Source organism: Teleopsis dalmanni, chromosome X (genome assembly GCF_002237135.1).
Source record: "Teleopsis dalmanni isolate 2A chromosome X, ASM223713v2, whole genome shotgun sequence".
Taxonomy (NCBI): domain Eukaryota; kingdom Metazoa; phylum Arthropoda; class Insecta; order Diptera; family Diopsidae; genus Teleopsis; species Teleopsis dalmanni.
In genome coordinates, this window is record NC_051848.1 from 55482661 (window position 1) to 55493782 (window position 11122).

An 11122-nucleotide genomic window follows, 5' to 3' on the forward strand; every position below is an offset into this window, starting at 1 on the left:
TTACTATTACTATTACTATTACTATTACTATTACTATTACTATTACTATTACTATTACTATTACTATTACTATTACTATTATTATTATTATTATTATTATTTACTATTACTATTTACTATTTACTATTAAGTATTAATTTATAAAAATTTTTTTTTAAAAAAAGAAAAATAAAAAGTTGAGTTTAAAATAAGTTTATAAAAAAAAACTATTTTGTAAGGTTATCAGAACTATAACATATATTAATTTATAATTATAGTATTAAAAATAAAAAAAATTAACTTTTGCTTAATATATAAATAATGTATCATATATTACAAGTGAGCTTCTAAAAATTCAAATAAATATATAGAGTTACAATATATTGATTCAAGGTGGGCTTACTTTAAAAAGTGTCACGTTAATTCAAGAAACAAAAAAAATTGTACAATGAGTTCTCAACACTAATATCATGTTACAGTCATACTCTAGTATTTCACTGCATTTCACTTATACTCACTCTGACTCTCTTTTTAACTGTGCCTGACTCATACATAAAACCCATAGTGCTTATAATGATTTATACTTTTCTCAAGTGATACTCATTAATACTTACACTCAGCACAAAAAGGATGCAACCGACTTAGTCATTCATGTGTAAATTTAATGAGTTAATGAATAAATAAATTTTTGGTTTCCAAATATACTGAGTGTTTAAAATAAATAAAAATCTCAACACTGTAAAAATGTTATCCATATACAGATAATAAGACAGGTCTTAAAGCAGTTGTGAGTCTATAAATCATTGCTTAATTGCCTGCCTAGTAGTCAAGCTGCCAGCGTAGAGACTGTAATGACTGAGGACCTTCCACTATATGTATATAGAAAAATAATGAATCTATTAAAATTTTAAAAAGCTTGAAATGCAAAAAAAAAACTTTTTTTTTCGACCATAAATTATTTAATTTTTTGCAATTTTAGCTGTAGCAAAAGATATTAGTGACAGATCATTTTTATTGTCATAGTTAGTTGAGTTGGGGGGAGGACGAGTCCTCCTTAATTAGCCAAAAAGCCATTTTGAATCCACAAAAATATTGTCATAAAAAAAAAGTAATAAAATAATCTAATTAACTATACTATAATATGTTTATATATTCTCATACTCATATATTCAATGGGTTGTCGTTTATAGACCTCTTTAGAGCTAGTCTTAGTACTAAGCTAGTCTTATACCATTTGATATAAACTATTATAAAATGTAAAAAATTTCACTATCTATTGAAAAGTTATTTTAATTAATCTGCAAAGTTAAAGACACTGTTCCTCTTCATTTAGTTTGTATGAAAAAAGTTTCGAATGATTTTATTTAAGAAACACATCACTTAAGCTATCAAAGTGTTAATTTTATGTTGAAGTCATTAAAACGTCAACACTTCAGTTAAGCAAAATCAAAAAAAAATATTTTCTAAAAATGAGCATTAAGTGTGAAAGTAAAACAGAGATGACGCTTCAGTGCACACTGGGGAGGAGAAGGCATAAATACATCAAACCTAAGTGGAACGACTAGAACTATTGCGATGCGGATTAAAAATTTAAAGACAAATCTAAACTATGGAGACTGCAAGGACAGGCAAGAAAATGCAAGCATACAACCATAACACGCATAAGCCTATCGGGTCGATGATGATGATGATGCTGATGCTGATGCTGATGCTGATGCCTATGCCGATGCCTATGCCGATGTCGATGCCGATACTATTACCATCATTATTGCTGCTGGGGAAGCTGCTGCCATTTGTTTGGCATCTTTTTGTCATCCATTCAGAAGCCAGAGATAACGTAAGGTTGCATATTATCTATTAAACATGACGAAACCTGCTGCTCGCAACGTCACACTCGCTCGTTCCAATGACAGCACCATTACCAGTACTCCAATAGACTCAAGTGTGCCAAAGTAGCATGTTGTCATGCAGAAAATTTTCAACAGTTGGCAGCTAGAAGGGGATGTGCATAAGAAGGACACCAGCGAGAGCAGCCCTGTGCAAGAAGGTATAAAATATGCCAAAATTAAAGTGACAAGGCTTTTTAGAGCTCAACTGTAGAACATGACATTAAGCTGTGCACTGGCTTGAATATAATAAAAATTTAAATTTAATAACTTTTATTTAAATATTGATGAACTTTTTGCCACTTTAACTTTAACTGTTCAAATGTGATTTTCAAAGTACCAAAGTATCTAATACGTAAGTCAAGCTAATATTTGTGAGGAGAAGAAAATGCAATATTTAAATGACAGTTAAAAAATTAATAGCTTTAAGTGTCTATGTGTAATATTATTCTGATATTAAAATCAAAAGGATTTTTAATTTAGTTCATTATCTAAATGATTGGAAACACAAAAAAAAACCAAATTTCGTTTATCGAATGTAAAGTGCTGTTAAATTTATTTATAAAAAAGTTTAATACATATAGGGTTTTTTTTGAAGACCCCATTAAACATTATATACATCAGCCACTCTAGACTCGCAGTAGCTCCTTACTTAGAGAAGGACGTCAAGTATTGCAGATCTCTATTATTTTGACAATAATATATTTAACACTTATAAAGCTTTATATCTATATTTCGTATTTTTTAACAGTGATATAGCAAAAACATATCTAGTTCCATATCTTAACTTACGGACCTATTCTGTGCACTTGACAGATTTGTCAAATTCTTTAATAAAATTTTTGAATTTTATAAAGCAGAAAGGTTTTTGGGATTCTTGACACATCTTGACAAATTTCAAAGCTCAAGTACCTAGTGCTTCTCACCACACTATTGTGTAAAGTGTTTTGTATAGAAAACTGTTCGTAATTGTTCGTAACTGTTGGTAAAAAGTGCTTGTAAAGAGCATATATTTTAAGTTGTCATAAGCATTTTTCATGCATTTTTCATGCATTCAAATAACAATAAAAAATATGCTTGTAAAGAGCGTATATTTTAGTTAAGAATATTTGTCATGCATGCAAAAAATAAAAAATGCTTAAACAGAGCATATTTTTATAGTTGTCAACAGCATTTGTAGTATTGACAACTAACAAGGAAAAGAGCTTTTTATTTATGTCACAGAATACCAAAACCTTTACAGTAGTCAAGTTTGACAAGTGTCAATGTTTGACAAGTTTATAAAGTGCACAGAATAGGTCCGTTAGTATCTATTAGAACTTACATTGCATATACAATTGTATATTAAAATTTTATTTATTTTATTTAAATTATTATTTTAATTAATTTATAAAATTAATTTAATTTAAATTTAATAAGTGGGTTTAAATAACTGTTAAGGGTTTAAATAACTGTTAAGGGTTTAAATAACTCTTATTAATAATCTTTGCTTTAACTATTGTGAGCACAAGACAGCTCAAAATAATTTTCAACAAAATATTACTAAAACAATAATTCTATATAATATATCTCTTCATTTAACGCAACGATGCTGAACCACCAGTCCACTAGCCGCTACCGATCCATAAAATACTACATAGAATTACCCATGCAAAAGCAAACGCAAATAAAAATACTCTCCATAATGGCAAATTCTCCAATAAGACAGATATCTTACAGTACAGAATTCTTATAAAATAATTTTCGATGACTTAACCACTCATAGCGTATAAAACCTCAGCTATACTAACTTACTAACTTATTACTAACTTGTTATCCAAATGTTATATCAATGGGTTTGAATTAGGGTTCGAATCTATAAATGTAGTTAGAAATTAGTGATCAAATGAAAATAAATTCCGGAAATATTGTCATTTTAATTGCAATATTAACATAATCTCAAAGTTTTAGTTACAATGCTGGCGAATAGATGGCGCTCTATAAACTAAACACTTTAAGACTTAATCACAGAGGTTATTGAATAAATTTTTAAAAAATTTGACAAAAAAAATTTATTGAATTCAGCGTTTGCAGTTTTTAAAAACTATTAATAAAATAAATTTTAAAACAAGAATATTAAAATGTGGACTGAGATATTTTAGTGCACCACAAAGTGCGGAGAAAAGTTTTTAATAAAACAAAAGTTGGAAAAACTTCTGACGCCTAAAATGGTTTTTGATACCCTGCGGAACGCTGTTTGGAAGCCAACTTTAAATAATTAAAATTCCCAAAGGCTAAATATTTCTCGTGAAGTCTTTCAACATAAAAAAAGGGTGCAGTATATTTTGAGACCACGGCTCCGGATGACACTTTTTTTTCCATTCGAAATTTTTATAGTTCATAATATAGTTTTTGTTTTGGAGCAAAACAGCTCCAACACGCGGCAACACGGCATTACGGCATTACGGCAACCCAGTATCATAACAGCCTAGACAATAACAACAAACAAGTGAATGTGTAATTGTGTAATTGTGTAATTACCTCAGATATAAATTCACGCGGATTCGTATGCTCTAATAGTGAACAGCCACTGGCGTTTTCGTCTAAAACGTCAAAGTTTTATATTCAATTTTTGCACTTTATTTCCACTTACAGTTTTATTACTACGAAGACGTCTTCGTCTTAGTCTTCATCTTCTCCACTGGGTTGTGTTAATTTTCATTTTTAGTTTTAGTTTCAGTTTCAGTTTCAGTTTTGTTTCCTTTTTTTTTTTTTGTATTGTATTTTTTTTTTTGTATGGTTGTTGGTTTTTGTGGTGAGCAAAAATTTTCAAATTAATTTGCTTACTCCTTGCTTTGCACTGTTTTGCCTGGCAGTTCCATTAGAATGTGGTGATTCCTTTAAGCTACTTTACACTAAACGCTCGCTCATTTAAGCGGCTAGTCAATCCTTGTGCGCCGCACACGTTTGCAATTATACACCAATCAGAACCAAAATCTATTTGGTGTCCTCCACGTAGCTGTCGTTAAGTATTTCATTCATGTTCTCACAATCGTACTCGCCCTCGCCCTCGCCCTAGCCATCGTCCTTGCCATCGCCATCGTATTCGTCCTCGTCCTCAAACTCTCCTTCGCACTAGCCCACGGATAAGGTTTGCATTCCGTCCTCGTACTAGTCCATGTTCACGTTCACACTTGCCATGAATTTATGCCCAAAAATTGTTTCGTCTGCAATGCGGCGTTCAAGCCCGCAGTGAATTCAAAAGTGGCGGTTTTCGTAACACTTTCCAAAATTAATCTATGGATGTCAATATGTATGTGTATCTGTGTGTATATATATATATATATATATACCAACGTTTAATATTTAATATTGTTCCTACTGTTGTTGTTGTTGTTGTTTGTGTTGTTACAATTTCATGCCCGCAGTAAATTTTCAAAAAGCAAAAACAAAAAAATAGAAACATTTCGACTGGCCTTGTGGACCAAAGGAAAGCTGGTGAGAACGTAAATGAAAAACGGCGAGTTTATTTATGTTGCATATTGCCAGCATTAAATAAGACACAGTCGAAGTTAAACCAAAGGGGATGAGAAGTATATTAAATGCTGCTTTAATTTAAATTGCAAAAGTTCAATTTTTTTTGTTGCTATATAATTTTTTTTATTTACTTATTTTTTTTTTTTGATGTTTTGCTTTCATTTACGTTCATTTAATTTTATTTTATTTCACTTTATTTTATTTTATTTTATTTTTTTTTTTTATTTTCTCTTATACTTCACTTTTCCCTCTTTGGTTTGCGGCTGAGTTTGACAATTTGTTTTCACCGAAAATGCCAGTTTTTCGATTTGACATCTGTGATTAGTTTATTCAATATTTGCTGTCAGTTTCTCGTTCAAGCTATTCCTTAGCGAGAAATACAGGACGAGATTGTGGTGTAAGGTTTGTTGTTGAAAAATGAAAAGGATTATGTCTATAAATAGTTTTTCCAATAACAATGGTAAGATTAAGACATGATACAATTTCTGCTGATAGCCTATGTATTTACATTGTCATAAAAATGTATTTTCTTGCTCGTGCACCTTTCACAAAAAATTTAAATAAAAGTATATTCTGTCATTCGTCTCTGGAAACACAAATAGAAATAAAAACAAACATAGATGAACTGTATCTTTAAAGTATTGAAATGATACAATAACCCAAAAGATTAAAGTCTAAAAATCGGCATTAGAAATTCTCAAATAAATTATGCTTTTAATGGTAGTAATCAGGTTTCCGGAAAGTTTGTTCAAACAATTTTTGTATACTTTATTCAGTGCTGATAAGTAATTAAGTGCATACATATACAGATATATATAAATATACATAATTTCACTGCATATATATATATATATATACGTATACATATGTACAGTGAAATTTCTCATAACGTACATTTCTTTTAGTCCGACAAACTTTGTGAACATAGTTTTTTCATTAATTTTTCATAAAGCGGTTTTTTCGAACAGTAGTGAACTACAACAACAAAAATTAATTTTATATTATTTTAATTAATTGAATTTTTAGCTGACTATACAGCTTTTTCGAGTATTGCCAAATACCCATCATTAGTGGTCTTGGAAATAATTCTTGCGTTTTATTATTCGTAAATAATTATTTTTGAGACTGCAAGTACCAGGAATCGAACTCGGGTCCTGCCAAATGTGAAGCGTAGAATCAGCGCATCTTTACCAACTGATCCAAAGCCATACTTGAGTTTTTATGCTCGCATGTATTTCTGGAGTTTTGTTATTTTGGTATGAAAGTTTTATTAACAAATTTACTTGCTATGTTTATATTAGAACAAAATCATAAACCAACGAAATAATAATTTTTCATACAAATATCTTTCCTTTAACTCCTATGAAGAGCATAGGGCCGCAACAAATGTCTTTCACACGGTACGATTGGTGGCCAGAAACTTCAACTCTCCCCAGGTTTTTCGCATGTATACAATTTCCATGTCAATTTGCCTTCTCCAAGTGTGTGCAGGTCTGTCCCTTCTTCTGCTACCCAGCGGGTTCCACACAATCGCCATTGTTTTAATCAAAATATATAAAATATATTAATATATATTATATTAAATATAAATTTTTAATATATAATAATATTATACATTATATAAATAAAACATAATGTGTATATAAATTAATTATTGTCTTTAAATTTTTTATATTAATTAGTAAATAATTTTAATTTAATTTAATTTTTTTTAATTTTAAACATAGTTTATGTTCCACGTGCTTGAGTTAAACTCAGACTGAATAAAATCGCGAACGTCTGATTCGGTTAATAGCACAAGTAGAAGTGAACGAGCACTCTTTTGTGGAGTTGGGAGCTAGCAAAGCCTAACGGAAATTTTCTAGACAAACTATCCCGTTTGGTAGCAATCATGCGTTCAAATAATATCGCATGATTACTCCGTTAATGAAACTAAGCAGAGAACCGGATTAGAAAGACACAGATGTTAACTTACGAGTATATATACATTCATCAGAAATATTTTTCGCCGTTAGCTATGACTTTGTATCACCGAATAGATTTTAATTGCAGAAAAATTTGATGGAATGGAACGAACACATCGGTTCATTTTTTTATTTTTTTCTAGTTTTTAAAGAACAGGTCTTGAGAAGCACTTTGCATTGATCAGAAAAAGTAATTAATTGATGTAGCACAATTTGGTGTATAGGAAGCATAAGGTAGATATCTCCATTTAAGTGCTTCCAACTCATTTTTTTCTTATCTCAAGACATATGCACAAAAAGTGCAATACCGATGCTTCAAAAGACGTATATGAGTAAAAGATTGTTACAGGTGATGAATCATGGATATATGCGTATGAACCGGAATTTAAGCAGCCATCGATTGTATAGGTGTCGACTGTGGGTGTCGAAGATGAACTAAATCCAACAAAAGTTGTTCGCGCTCAAAGGATTTTGAAACAAATGGTCACTTGTTTTTTCAGGAAAATTGCTCATGTGGCAACTATGTTATACGAGTATCATTACAGGAACGTAAAACTATCAATTCCTATGTATAAATGGTATACAACGATTTGTTTAATGGAAGTGTTCAGCGAAATACGGAATATGGAAAACAAACAAGTGCCGTCGGATCACTCTCCATCACCATCAAGACAATGCGAGTGCTAATACATCTCGTCTAACAAACGAGACTATTTGACTATTTGAATATTTAAATAATCGAATTAATGGTTCATCCGCCTGATTTAGAGTCTTGAAGAAGCACCATCAAAGCTGTTGTTGCATTTAAAAGCCGTCGAAGAAGTGCCTGAAGAAGATTGCAAAAATGCTTTGACAAATGGTTCGAACGATTGCCAAAATGTGTTAATCATAAAGGAGAATACTTCGAGAAACTATAAAGCAATTTAAAACAAGTGAGTAACTTTTCATTTTTAGACTCAAAATATAAATAGTGAACCTCATAGTAACAAATTAGAACCACAAAATAGATAATTCGTAAGTAACTTGTTTTTGTGGAGCATTTAGTATTCTTGGAGGACAGTGCATTAAATTGACTAGAATAAAAAAAGAAACGTCATTTCAGTTTGTAAATTTATTTTTCTTAAAAATTGAATGAATTACATTATTTTTGATATACTTTTTTCTTGTTAGTAGTAAAATCTCTATTCTATTATTCGTACTTTTTTATTTTATTTTTCGTTGTTTTTATTCTGACATTTAAATCTTCTCCTGGAATGTTTTATGTTCTCAAGCGCATTGTAATTCTGTAGTTCCTTTTGAGAAAGTGCATTCGCAACTCCATTCGAGATAATAAGCTTTACTTGCTATGCATACTTAAGACTTAAGCTTTCCTAATTGGAATTTTGCGTACAATTTCACTTGACTCTTATACGAAATTCAATTTACATATTAAATGTAAAGGAAGATTAAAATTTCTGCTGATAACCCGAAAATTGCATTTCAATCATTGCACTTTCCCGGTTGGGTTGTTAGAAAAAATGCTGCTTGGTCTTTTAATATCATATAAAAATAATAAGCTCAGCTCAACATACCTTAAAGTAACATAAGATAAAAAACTACAAAAGCAATGGTTTTGTTACTTTTTTCCTAATATTCTAGAAATATATGTATATATATATATATCTTTTTTATACAACATAAAAGTATTGCCAAATTATTTACTATTAACTTTCTTTTATACACATTTTTTGATTATGTTCTTATTCTTATCTTTTTTTCGAAATTTTTTTCTTCATAAGCCATTCAAAGAACTGAAAATCCCACTTGACTTCGATTTATTCTTTGATTAGCCAATTTTATCCAAACGAGCCAGCAAACAATTGCAACAAAATTAACTTCAGCATGACGGCCACAATATGGCATCAAAATTTTGGCATTGTGCCCAACCGTGCCTAACCGTGCCCAACCGTGTTTCTGCAGCAACACAATAAAAAATAAAATCTGTTGTAGTCCATAACGATGACGACGACACTTAGAATCCAAAATAGGTAATAAACAATTTCGAAATACCAAGAAAAACAGAAATTGTTCATTGTCATGTCTGCATAGATACAAAAGCGCAGCTAACAGCGGTGGAAGCGTTACTATGAAAAACCGTTTCAATAGTGTCTAAAGCGATAACACCACAACAACAACAACAACAACAACAACAACACCACCAACAAGAACACCAACATCAACGACAGCAGTAACGGCAATCGAATCGTACCGACAGCAATGGCGCTCATAATAGTGACATTTTCCGGTATTATTATGTTGCCCTATTAAGATGAGTTCAGGATATAACAACTGCTGAACTGCTGCTTTTTGAGCGCCTTTCTTGTTATTGCCACAGTCGTCGCCATCTAGAGTACTAACAATATTCATGGCAACACATTAGAAAGGTGTAACAACCCCCCACACTTTTCCTAAAAAATATTCCAAATTAAAAGATTACACGGAATTGCGGAAAAAAACTGAGTAACGGAGCTGAAAAATTTCAATGAATCTGGCAGCACAGTTTGCAATCGCAGCACATAAATGAGACACCTGCTGCTTCATTTTTGCACTTTTGTCATTTTGAACCCCTAGACTTGCAGTTAAAATGTCGACACGAAGCCGTGCAGGACCAAAAAAAAAATAAAAAAAAAAAACTAAAAAAAAAAAGGTTTGCTATTTTTATTTGTAAAGTGCAAATTTTACAAAATATTCCGCGCTCTCCAAAAAGTACAAAATTATACCTCGAAAAGCAAGCAGATTTAGCGACGAAAAAAATCTGCTGACATGAATGCAACTTGAATGCAAATTGGTCGAAAACTATTTGCAGCAAAAAATTGCATACCAATTTTGATAGGAATGTGCTTATTTGAAAAATGCATTTTATTTCCATTTGACAACGAATGTTGGAGATCACTAACTGGTATTCAGTTAGCATTTAATCCAATTATAACAATAGCTCGAAACAAATTACTGAATTACTGTCACTGAACAGGACTTCATGATATTTGTTAGTATATGAAAAAACTCATCCAACTGCAAAAAAAAAAAAATATATATATATATATAGAGATTTTCGAAAAGTAGTGAAACCACAACAACAAAAATTTTTTTTTATTATTTTAATTAAATAAATTTTCAGCTAAACATATAGCTTTTTCGAGTATTGCCATGTACCCATCATTTTGAGACTGCAAGTATCAGAAATCGAACTCGACTGTTTGTTGAGTCACCAAATACAAATACAGCTAATGATAAACAGATTAGGCGTTTACTGTACTACCTGGAAGGTTAAAAGAATCAAAGCAAGGAATAAGTAGCACATGCAGAAGAGCTTTAGGATATGACACGGTAGCACTTTTAGTTAAAAACAACGCTTTTCAAACACCGATCAACTCAATAATGAGTTATATTTCCCAAGTTTGGTGTTTTAAAAGGTATGTTCAGATGAAAAAATTGGTGACTTGTTTTATCACATTTTTCATCTATCGGCCAACACGCCAGACTACGCAATCTAACTCAAAAATGGCTTATCAATATATTAACTAGATAATAGACTCACCAACTAGATAACAGACTCACTAAACGACATACTTTTTAAGTAGAAGAACCGAAGAGCATGAAGAAGAACTGAATTTCGAAGACATGTCAGTTGGGTTGACTGGCAGTAGCTTATGTTCCTAAACAAGGATCAAGCCGAAGAGACCGATTTGTCTCTTCCCTTTAGCCAAAGCAAACTATTTCAGTCAAACATACGAGGAA